Source organism: Tauraco erythrolophus, chromosome 6 (assembly GCF_009769465.1).
Source record: "Tauraco erythrolophus isolate bTauEry1 chromosome 6, bTauEry1.pri, whole genome shotgun sequence".
Taxonomy (NCBI): Eukaryota; Metazoa; Chordata; class Aves; order Musophagiformes; family Musophagidae; genus Tauraco; species Tauraco erythrolophus.
This window is the reverse complement of record NC_141470.1, coordinates 43252532-43266005: the sequence shown is the minus strand read 5'-3', so window position 1 is coordinate 43266005 and position 13474 is coordinate 43252532.

The window sequence follows — 13474 nt, the reverse complement described above, 5'->3', positions numbered from 1 at the left end:
ATAGAGTCAAAAATAAATATTTTTATTTTGTTCCTAGTGTTTTTCCAAAAATAATCAAAACTTGTAAGGAAATATATGTGTCAAAGACTTGAATGCAGACTAGCCTGGCTGAAAATACATCCACATCTAGGCACAGGAATCCCTAACAGAGTACTGTTCTTATTTACAACTATTTATTGTTCTGCAGTTTAATTTCTCACTGTTAAGAAGTGGGTTGGCAAAATTCCTTCCTTCTTTTTTTTTTTTTCTTAATCAAGAAATTCAAGTATTGAGCATACTCACAGGAAACCTTCAAAGTTTAAACACATCTCAAATCTTACTCTTTACATTTCAGACTTCTCTTGGGTTAAAAAACAAACAAATCTTTTCAGTATTTATATAGGGTCTATCAGAAACCTTAAAGAGATGGCTTTATTTACTTCAAAGTTAGACCTTCATCCACATTACTCGCACTTCTGTTATTGCTATCCCTACCGTAGTAACCATTGAGAAGTAGCAGTGAACAAATGTCACATGCAGCACCCAACCAAGTGTCCTTATTTTTCATTCATCAGAATTCTTTCCCTGGGGAGCTTAATCTTGACAAAACCAGAAAATAATCTGAGATCTTTTTAGTCCGCTACTAGACCTTTTTTTTAATTTTCATTTCACCCAACAGGGAAGCCGACAGACTGGCCATAAATTGCACCAAATTCAGAACATGCAGAACTCTTAAGAGTCAGTTCCTTTTTTGGTCTTTGATTGTAAGTCTTCTCACGACTTCAAAGTGTATTTTCATTATCAGAACATGGTCTGGACTGTAGTTTCTGCCTAAATAAAGTTGAATACTTAATTTCATTCACTGGAAATTACTCAAAAAGGCTACCTAACATTCTCCTTTTTTCACTGCTGATGAATCATATTATCTCATTTTTATGACAACGTAGAAAACATCTTGGTGACTTTTGAGACTCACTCTATTAGATATTAGCAACATATTGGATGGACAACTTCTGGACTCTTTGAAGGAAACACATAATGCGATTGCCTGGTCATCAAGAGATTCTTTTTAAATGTTACAGAATTTAGCCATTATTCTCTTGATTACACATTTGACACAACATTTAGCTATAGAGCATACAAAGTTTGGGTAGATATGGATGTCTGAGGAAGAAAATTATATTTTTGCATAGTTCAAAAGTCATTAAACAGGCTTTATCATACCTTTTTTATTTTTGTCCCAAGATGGACACTCATCTGTCTTTATTAACTTGACAATCAGTAATGACTGCATTTGGTTTATTTCTACACACTTAAAAAAAAAAATATTCTTCATTCTTTTACTAGTCCCTTGATAGGATTGATTGGTGAAAGTTACTGCTTGGTAAGGGTATCACCTTTTTCTTCTCCATACACAATACAGAGGAAAAAGCAATGGAGCTCCTCCAGCCAAACTCTCATTTGTTTTGACACGGGTCTTTTATTCTGGAGAAAATCTCCTATAGATTTGCAAGCATATGTCATTTAATATAGATTTGGCCTTTTCAGTCTGGAACAAGAAGAAATATCAGAGAGTTCACACAAGTAGATGCAACAACATCTGCACAATGACAGAGTCTATTTTTAGTTGCAACTTGTAATAATCACTATTCATCTCCTCAGCTTCTGCAACAATTTTCTGGAAAAATGTTTTTGTTTCAAAATCTGCAGCATCTTGGGAAGTTTCATCATTTAAAAAAAAAGAGAAAAAATGACTTAATTTCTCTGGACTAAGTATATATTTCTCGCTAAAATAATTAACCATATGCAGATAAATACTATAATACAGGTACAACTAATTTTGAATTTTTTGGGGGATATCCAGACCATATATCAGTAGTTCTTCCAATATTGAAATGCAATCACTAAATTCATTAAAAAGTTATAGTTTTGTCTTGAAGAAAGGTATTAACAGCCCATGGTATTTTCCATGCCATCAATTTAATAATAGCTCTTCTGTGTATCCAGTCCTTCACTATATGCACATCGAATACAGCAACTAGATTTATCAAGAATATACTATAATCTGTTACTATTTCTGAAGCCGAAATTTTGATTCTAATCAGCTTTACTCAACTGTTGTCAGCTTGTGGAGAAGTACAAGGGGTGAAGATCTGCATAATAAAGAAGATATTATATGCAAAAAAATCTTGAATTAATAAAATGACTAAAGCTGATATATCAAACACCCGAAGTAGAAAAAAACCCCATGCTTTAGATTTTTCTTGAACTCATTGTACATCTTACACTTTTTATGCTATACATTAATAATACTTCAAAGTTTGCATATCTGAAGATAGGAAGAAGAAATATTCAGCTTAAATAGCAATGGTATTCTTAGCTTTTAGAGTATTCTTATTATGGGTCCTTGCTACTTCCACTAACATTACTCTTTTGCATCTGCTTTTTAGGTGAAGAGTCCATGAGTGGGAATAATGCAAAATAATTTCACTTTTGAGATACCGTAAGCCCTTCAAACCAATTGTTATAAGAGATGATGCTTTACATTGCAAATCATTGTCTTCCTTTTAGTTAGACTTATAGGTCCTGGAATCTGTCATAGACTGTGTACGTACTTTCATAAGGTGCTGTGTGGTTAGTAGAACACACACAGCTGGAGTTAAATTATTTAATTTGTAGAGTTTAAAATATCTGCTATCTTCACTGTTAGTTAGGAAGATCTTTAACAACTGAAAGAATATCCCTTAGTATGTTTTTTGGGGAAAACAAGCATTTACAAAAAAAAAAAAAAAGAAACAAGCATACCATATACATATAAAACATGCTAACTTGAATGTACCTTTATAATTACCAAACCATGTTTCTTCAGGTATGGACTGCATTTTGGTATTGTTCATTTTATCACACACATTATTGCATAATCTAAAAAATAACATAGTTTTGCAAGCAGATGCCTAGTGATTTATTATTAGGTTCAGTTATGATGTTGCAGGAAGATAAAATTACTACTAGCCTTTCAAAAGGGCTCTGGGGTTGAATCCTCACTATCATATAGAGAAACTAGAATTTGACTCTTCTGTTAACTTCACTTAAAGTTGGAGGAGGTGGGGGCTGGGGAATGTGTGTCAGTATCTTTGAACATTAAGTCACTAGTTTTCATACATGAATATTCAGAAATATAGTCAACCTAAAATGGAGACCGCTGTCTGAGACACAGTCCTTGTTCAGAAAGCAAAACCAAGGATTTCCCAAGGCTTCATGCTGTGAGAAAAGGAGCTGTGGAGCAGAAGATGAGTCACTGCCTTTTCCCACCACTAAGTACTGAAGTTAATGTGAGTGTGAATCTATATTTCTTTGTTCAGAATTGCTGTAAATGTTCTCTCATGGAGAAATTGCTCAGTGTAAAGATAATTATAGTTACACAGTCATTCAGGTGAATTAGTGCAGGGAAACAAAGAAGGCTCACCTCATTACTAATGGACATAGCAGTATGAAGTGACTGACTCTAAAAACGGGCTGTTCTGAAGTGTCCTATGGATATGAGCAATAGTATCTGCTTGGATAGCAGATGTGTGTGCCCTGCTCACAGCTAATTATTTCCGCAGAGTGACAGTATGATGGTGATTAAAAATATATATTAATATATATGGTATATTAGACCTATAAATATATCTTGCCTGATTTATTTGGTCTGAGCTCATCTATAAATTGTCTGGCTTCTGAAGAAAAATGGCAAAATTGTCTTGCATGTAGAGGGATAGATTTCAAGCTAAATCAGTGGTTACAAGAGAAAAAAAATCTAAATGAAAGAAACTCTGAAGAGCTCAAACAAGGCAAATTGTAATACATAAATATCAGAGGGCATGTGTATGTCTTGAACAGGTACCAAACCTGAGATCTGGATAGACGGAAGAAAAAAAAAGCAAACCACGTTCCAATTATATTTTCCCTCTGAAAAACCAAGAAGAATAAGAGTGTTATAGTACAGCATAATGGTTAGAACTGCAACACACCTTATTCAATCATGAATTTAAGTAATAATTGAGTTATTATTTATTTCCAGGGAACAAGCAAAAGCAAGCATGCTCTCCTTCCCCCAATGTCCACTGTCAGTTTAATTTCTTGGAAGAATTGTGTAGTTTCCTAAAAAAATAAACAAAACAAAACCAACCAAAGAAAAACGCACAGAAAAAGACACCCAAACAAAAAAAACCCAAACCCAACACCACACCAAACAAAACAAAGCATCACAAAAAAAAAGCATAAGTAAGTATTTTGAGTATACCATATTGGACATTTTATATGACTTTCATGAAGGACAAGGAAGAGTGCTGATCCATTTGCTTTTGAAAATGTCATTCTGAGTTTTTCCATCTCCCAAAAAAAAGTTTATAAAAGGATATTAACAAAAAAGTCTGCAAGATGCTTCTTCTTTTCATATGAGGTAATATTCAGTATTTCTTATCTGGAGTCAACAAACTACAACCACAAGAAACAAGTTTTCACTGAAGTATATTGAGGTTTGCTCTTGTCTTTATGAAGCGTTTGAACATTTGGTCTTGAAAGTATGATATCGGTAGTCTGATGCTACTAAGAATGAGTATTAAAGTGAATTGAGAATAATTTTTAATAGTGTTCCATTGAAGTCAATGGGCCAACATTATCAGAAGTGAGACTCCTTGAAGTTGTGGAGATTAATTTTTGATTTCAAGCCGTTGGAGTCAAAAAGAACAGGCTAGAGAAAGTTAACCCCACACAGTGCAATTACATTCAATATAGCCGCATCTTATGGAGAAAAAGGCTTTATTAAGTATGAGATTTGTGTATCATCACTTTCACACAATGTATTAAAAAAAAAAAACAGACCAGTATCATAGAGGCTGGTGGAGTGACTGTAAATAGATGTTGCAGGTAGGGTTTTAGGATAATTGTACAATGCCATTTAACAGCACAGCTCACATAATACTACAGCATCTTTTCAAGAGAGAAATGTTAGGCCAGATATCACATATCCTGTACTCTTTGAACAGTGCTTCGAGCTCTTGCTTCTGCTAGATAGCCATGAGAATCAGGCTGAAGGAATCCGATGTCTCATGCGAAAGGTATCAACTGTAAGATTTGCTGCTTTCTCTCCCGAAACAAAAAGAAACAAATCTTCTACCATGAGAGCAAGAATACCTTCACATTTGTGAAATGCACTGTTGTGGTTTAGGCCAGCCAACAACTAAATGCCACGCAGCTGCTCACTCACCCTCCCCCACCCCCAGGGAATGGGGAAGAGAATTAAAGGAGAAAAGGGAAACAGACTCATGGGTTGAGATAAGAACAATACAATAATAATAAAAATTATTAACATTATTAAGTAATAAGAATAAAATAACAGTAATAACATTGTATTAATATATATAATATATACAAACAAGTGATGCACAATATAATTGCTCACCACCCAGTGACCAACACCTGTCCTGTTCCAGCAAACAATTTCGAAACAAGTAAGTCCTGACACCACAATCCTGGACAAGCGAGAAGCCGAAAAAGAGAGTGAGAGAGAAAACAGAACTCAGAGAGTACTCAGAAGAGAAAAACCTCGGAAGAGCAAGAGCTTCTTCCTGGTCAGCCCTCATCTATATACCAGACATGACGCTGCACAATATGGAATATTCCATTGGCCAACTTGGTCCTCAATCATAAGTCTAAGTTCAAATCATAATGGGAGTTGTGGACCCTTTGTCCCAGCCATGCTCCCCCCAGCCTGTTGTGCTCCTGCACACTGACAAGAACACGGCAAGCTGAAAAGTCCTTGAGACCTCAGTGACAACTATAAACATCAATGCGCTATCAACACTCTTCTCATAACATATCCCATAGTAAATCGAAAGCAAAGAGTTCTTCTAGCTGCTAAAAAGAAAAACTAACTCTGTTCCCGTCAAAACCAGGACGTGCACACACAAAACACTGCAAGGTTTGACTAATGGAGAATAAGTTTAGCTACTTATCATCATGAGAAAGAGAGTCTTTAACCTTTTAAAACTTAAATTTAAGCACTAGTAACATCTCAAATGTTTAGAGGAACTCACATAAAACCAGCAGATGCACAACTAGATCCTACTCTGTTTTGTACGAGTTCAGAACGAGAGACTTTGCTTTACCATTTCATGGATGCTGTTATTCCCCAAACAGTTATCACTGTATAAGCACATTACCATAGAAAACAACATAAATGGGAAAATACTATATACAAACATGCATTAGTTATGCGGAGGTATATAAATACTTCAAAGTGATTACATATTGTGTAACTGATGTGCAGGTTTGGGTTTGGGGGGGTTCTTTCCTTTGCATCTCTAAAATGTTCTCTATGCTCTGGATCTGTTTTCCATGGATTGCAAGTGATAGTGTAAACATTTTTAATTTTAAAGTGTAAGTACAGCAATTCCAACTTTCTTTAAATGCTTAATTCTGTATATTCAGGAGTGTCTTAGCAGCTCAGAATAATTCTGTAATTGTGGAACCACTAGAGTGAAAGTATTACATTATGTCCCATCAACACTGCAACAAAGGACATCAGCCAACTTAAATGGTGTGCATAGAGTAACAAAAGATAAAGTGTGTGCAACCCAGTCAGCATAGGACTTCAAAAGTCTACAAGTCAGCTGAGGTACATTAGCTTAAATAGCCTTAAACCTATCCTCCAAAACTCCAGTTGGGCAACCATAAGAACAATGCAGCTAAACACTCAATGTCTTGTCTCCTTCAAGTGTAATAGATGATTTGGTTCATTCTGCCTTAGCTGCAGGAAGTAAACCAGGTATCTCAGTACAGAAGACATTTATGTAACTTTAAAGTCATATCAGTATATAACGTGCTTTTCAGGTCAGCTTGGAAATCTTGGCTCCTGACCAACTACACTAGTACAACGCTCTGTTACACTGCTCACACTGGTACTCAGTCTTTCAATGCCAACTCTCAGCAAAGGTTGCGCAGAATTTTTTTTTCTACCCTTACCTGGCCTTGTGATGCAGCTTCATAGAAACAGATAGTAGCAAAGAAATGTCATTCTTTTTACTTACTTGTTTGTCTTACAAATTCACTTAGATTCTTGTCATCATAAAATTGGTGATTCAAATCTTTCTCGAAGTCTTAAAAAAGAAAAAAAGAACTATATTGTACATCTGGAGATATTATCAAAAACTCTTTTCATAGAGCAAATTAGAGTTACTAAAAAATATAGTAGTCTAAAAGGATTTTGAGAGAGCATCACAGTCAGTCCTCATGCAGGTCACTGAAAACTGGCTTACTGGTTTTGACTGAGACAAGTTCTGTGCATTAGCACCTAGGCTTGCTTCCTCCTTGGACAGCACAAAGGGAGGCCAATTCACAGTCCAAACATTTTCTGAAGGACTAATATTACTGAAGAAAGATTGAAAATTATGTTTTGGCAGTTTAATACCTTTTAAAAAAATAATCAAATTAAGGAAGTTACATGCTGGGATTAGTCAAATCAATGTGACTTGAAATGGCAGAGATGATAAACCCTAAAAAGCAAAATTTTTTATAACGACTTCACTACACTGTTTGTTGTAGAAGGATATATACATAAAATTCTGTATGAGTGGTAGAACCCCTGTAAAGAAATAACTTTTAATCAACTAGCCCTGTTAAAATAATACATGTCTGGGCACCAAACCAAATACGTATAGAAATACAGTGCAAACCTTCTGAATGATAAAGCAGGAAACTAAAAAGAAAATAAAGAAAACTAACAAAAGGAACATTCTGTAGGAAATTGAACTGATAAGCCTGCTTATATTAATAGTTGTATATGTTTTCATGAAATCAAAATAAATTTGATAAAAGAGAACATTTTAAAATTATTCTATGCTGAAGAAATATTATTTATTAAAAATAAAACATTTTCCTTAAGACTGTTTCTTCTAATTTCATCTCGTGCTGATTTCAGGAGAATTATACCAGGAATGCATTTGTTCCTTTTAGAGTATTTGTTTCATGGTAGATATATGTTTTGCTTTATTAGGGCAGCACTGCACACTGATTGATAGAGATCCAGTCTCTGATCAGCAAACCATATTCTACTTAAAAAGCCTGACCCTGTGCAGAGCTTAGATCCACGTCCTCAAATAGTTTTAAGTATCCAACTTTTTTTGAAAATAAAAAGTGATACTACCCAAGATCTAGATCTTCAGAGATATCTGGTTTTCTGAACTCAAGCAAGTGGCAAGGTCATCAATCCTCAGGAGACAGTCAGCACATTGATGTCTCAGACATATGCTGTCATTCTCACACGACATCCAACTTTTTTCCCGGAATTTGGGAGCCAAAGCTGGCAATGATATTCAGTCTGAGAATGACGGGACCAGTGCATATGAATGTTTGCTTAGTTTTAAATAACTATCCCTGTTTGTTGCAGGGGGGTTGGACTAGATGACCTTTGAAGGTCCCTTCCAGCCCTAACCATTCTATGATTCTATGATTCTAACTAATTGACTCATCAGGGAGAACCTGAACTTCCAAGGAACATGTCAAACACTTGTTTTGCTTCCCTGAGCATCAGATTACCAATGTAGAAGATACTCAGAAATGCAATTAGCTTATTTAGGCTTTCATTAAGATTATATCTTCCAGTGTCTCCTGTTCTAACATCAGATCAATTTGTTACTGAAATTCATTCTCATTTTAAAAGGGGAGGAGACCATAGCTCTCGGAGCTGCGAAAGTGACCCACCTGGTAAGCAAGCTTCCTCTAAGTGGCAAAAAAGGCTTCAAAACTGAAGATTGTTCCAAAAAGACAGGAAAACAATTAAATTTGGAGAATGGTTATCAAGGAGTGAGAAATAAAGAGCAGTCACAAATATTATAGAATAAAACATCATCATAGTGAACTAATTTTCCAAATTACATTTTGAAGGTTAAGTATTTCTTCCCTTACTAACACTCTATGAATGATTTCAGTGTCATTTTTGTGCCTCATGTCTTCATCGTTTCACTTTTCACATACTCTTGTATTTAAAAAAATATGTTTTACCTGGATATTGTTGAAAACATATTACTGGGAAGTTCTAATAGATTACACACAAAGAGCAAAATTTAGTATTACGAGGATAATGATGTTCCATATCAAGTTAATTACTTTATTTTACATATCTTTACAGTTCAATCCAAACTCAGGACTACCTCCATTTCCTGATGCTAAATGTGATGCAAACTTCCGCCGTGATGACTTGTTCTGAAGTCACCTGAATTAAGAGGCAGGTGGTGGTGCTTTGGATCTACATTTCTGTGAATGAAATATAGCCGATTAAGTGATTCTGAGCTGTGAACCTCAGCCTCTATCCTTCTAGCTTTTTCAGAGCTCTTGTGACTCATTGCCATTCTCCTGAAGTCACACAGAAAGGACAGACGGTTTTAATTACGATCACAAAAAAAGTCTATCAGGCATATGGAGATAACAGCCCAGAATTTTTACGAGACCTTGGAGAAGTTGGTTTGCCAGAATTTGAAACCTTGGAAGCTGACTTATTTTAGCTTAGGAGAAAATTTCCTGAGTCTCTGAAGGTTTTTTTGCCAGGAGAATCTGAAAATAAAATTACTAATATATGACCTTCTCTTAGAAATGAATGAAAGAGGAAAAGTACAAATAACAATAGCTGAAAAATAGAACACGTATCTCAGAAGTAATTACAAATTGTTTTGAACTTTATTTTAAAGCCCTTCCTCATGAGACTTGCTTGAAGTCCTACCATATTAGGTTGAAGTCAGCGCTATTTTACTGTGCCAGAAGGATTGGGTCCTTGATAACAACATTATAATGGCTGCTGATTTGCAGAGTAACACAGCATTTAATTACTTGAATATTTTTTTCTTTAAATGAGTATTTGGAGTAAGATGAGGAGGTGAAAGGGCAAATATTTCCTGATATCCTGTTGAGTGATCAAATCTTTCTTTAAAAACAGAGTTGATAAAAAGTTTTATTACTTTCCTAATGGAAATACTAATAGTCAAAACATCACTATCCTCAAAAGAAGAATAGAATTATTCCTATTCTAGTGCTGAATATCTTAATTTTTTGTCGATTTCCACTGGAACCAGCAACTTCTAAGAGAAGATTTTATAAATACACTTAATCTGCAAAACATTAAAATGACTCAGATTCTAACTACATTTAACTTCGTAAGAATAGACTTTATGAAGAACACCAAATAGGCAAAAGCATTAAAAACATAGTGAAGGCAGAAGAAGCATGCAATGAAGAGATACTAGAAGCAGAGGATTCAGTTCATAAAACTTCTTTCATTCATTAATTTTCATCTAGAGTAAACACGTGGGGGTGGGAGGAAGTTCACAAAAAGTATCACACTGAATAAAATATATCCATGAAATAGTTTAGAGAAGTCATTACTCTATCATGCAACATGTAGTCAGCTCCCTACCTGTTGCTTTTCATGCATGAACACTGCTGCCTGTGGCAGTGTACTGGGGCTCTGTTTGACTTCAGGGGGAGCAGGGTTAGACTCTAACATAAGCAAATTCCTACCAGCATTGTGGATGCACTACTCTTTTAAGGACCAGAGATTTTTTTTTTCTCTGCAGAGAGAAATAACCTAACAGCAGTGAATTATGAGCAGTCATTGACCATTCAGAGTAATAAACAGTTTATTAAGGGAACAATTTACAAAGTTACTGCAATTATAGCTACCTTCTAAGTAAGTATACACAGACTGATTTCTTAGTACCTCAAAATTCTTTTCTTTTACAATCTGTGTTTCTTTTACAGATGTATAGGATAAATCCTGAGGAAACATAACAGCATGTGGCTTTTACCTGAGTCTGTTTTCCCTCCCTGCAAAAACATTCAAGAAGGAAAAGGGAGAGAAATAACTAAAAGACTGAAAATAGCTACAACAGTGCTGCCTCTTGGATAAAAAAAAACAGGAAAACCAGAGTTAAGAATACCGCCAAATTCAGAAGTTATTATTCAGGGCCAAACTCTTCTACTTACAATAACTTGTAGCTTAGAATGCTGGATCAGTGAATGCTTTTTGGAAACAGGGGGTGCTGGCTGCCTTCTCCCACACAGCTGAAGCAGCACTATGAAGATGCAGAGGCAAATTTCAGGTGGAGCAGATGATTGCATAGCTCTTTTAACAGCCATGTAGAACTTGGGTAATCAGTGAGTCAGCTGGGTTTACAATTTGATTTTGCCTCCCACATGGAAAGTTGCCATCCTGTTCATAAAGCTTGAGATGGACTGCATTCAGCATACAAAACTCTCTCTGTAACTTTGTAAATTCACAACTTGTCAACGTGCTTCTCCCCATATGAGGAATCATTTCAGTATTTTCTCACAATTTAAATCATTCTTTACTAAATGGTCAAAATTCCACATGGTGGCGAGCACCAGCAGTGTTCACTGGAATCAAACTGCACCAAACAGTGCTCAGCCCCTAGGTGGTCCTGTCAAATTAAACTTCTCTACCTGGTACAAAACTGGTATTACCCTGAAATCCACATTAGTTCACTGTTCTCTCCTAAAGGCATAGAAGTGGGAGTTCAGTACCCCTCAGAGCGAATTTTTACATCCATCGTACATACTATCTAAGCAAGCAGGAGTATTGTGTCTTCTGAGGACAATGGACCAGGGACCAAATTGCTGTTGAATCAGTTGAACTATAAGTACTGTGAAGCCCAGAGCTGTAGCCATTTGGCAAAGAACCTTATGATCTGTTGTAGTGTGGCATGGGTTTCCTGCAGAGATTTGGCTTCATCATGAGTGCTGGTGGCCATTGCCATCACTGTGTGATTGAGATGGGGATGGAGTAACAATACGGGGGTAGCACTGGGAAATTCAGATTTTTCCCTCTTTTTTCAACTTATTTTTCCACTTCCATGTGGTTTTTATTCTGATTTTGAGGACAGAAATAATCATGCACTTACCCTGTAATAACGTAGTAATCTGTCATATAAATACCCTGCCATTATATGGTAATTATGGTTTCATTAAATGATCAACAGCTACCATGTTAGCCAAGAATAATTACACATTGTGTCCTGTATCTTAAAGTGTTCTCAGCTCTTTTTTTTTTTTTTTTATTGAAAAGGGGAAAAAATGTTCCCTTGTGAATAAGACCACAATTTGGCCCAATGTATGCGTTTATTCAGTATGACTTGGAATGCCACAATCTCCTATTTTGACTTTATTCCACAGCATACCAAGGTTTCATTTAAAGGAACTTCACCACAGCTATTATGGCTACACATTTTCAAAGTTTCCTGAATAAGGGACCATTCCATGTTACTGCTTTTTTTCCTTTTCACTTCCAGTGCCAGTTCATTACTTTCCAGAAACTTAATAACACACTAGTGTGTGGATTACAGCTCTCTGCCTGTACAACCTGGCTTAACATTTGACACTGACCCAAACAATCTGGTAACTTGAAAATTTCTGTGATTATCCTCAGCTGTAAGTATCTTCTTCTGGTTAGTAAAAAGAGACATTCTCCACTTGCAAAATTTTTTCTTTAAGTTGAAATTGGAGATACTGGACATAAGGAGCATGTATAATATCCATAGAAACAGCATTAAATTGTGCTGAATAGACCAGTGTATGTAGATCTCCTAAATTTTACTATGTAGACATGGTAAAAAAATTAACATTTTAGCTGTACGTTTTCCTACTGGTGACCTTTTAGCATAAATGCATGCTTATTCACTACATGCAGCTTTTGACCATTCATTGAAATTATGGTTGTCAATAGCTCCAATATTCTGGACAAACACATGATGAGTGAATTTAGGGTGCAGTTTGGATTCCTTGTCATGGTTTTGCAAACCCCTGAGTCATCCCAGGGTACCTGAGCCATTGACATGGAGCTGGCAGGTCCTGGGAAGACTGATGAGCTCCAGGAGTGGCAATTACAGCCCAGGCAGGTATCCTAGGGTAGCAAAAGTGACAGTAGCCACCTGCGTTTGGGCACTGAGTTGTGCCAGAAGTACATGCTGATGGTCAATTGGTCTTCCTCCTGGCCAGGCAAGAGGTGGGCTGGGGGCTGGAGTCAAGAAACTTCATTTGAAATCGATGCCATAGCTCCATTTTGCTTGACTGGACTGAGATTTCTCTTGAGAGACATATGCATAAACACTAGATGAAGATGAGGGGAGGAAGGAAGGAAAGGGAAGGACAGGAGGGAGGAAGGGAGGGAAGGAGGAAGGAAGGCTAGTTTCACAGCTTCTCCTTTAAGTCTCTCCCATGATACACAGAGCTTTGGCCCATTAATTCCCGCATTTCTCTCCTGTCACCAACCCATTTTCCTTCTGCCAAGTGCTTTCTTTTGCAGGCACTTTACACTTTTCAGATACACTCTTTGCATCAACTTTCCCTTTTCCTGCTTTTACTGAAAAGTCTCTGTTGTAGTTGTTCTGACCTATTTGTCAGCATTTTTCCTTTCCTTTTCCTGTGTAATTTAAATTGTCAGTTC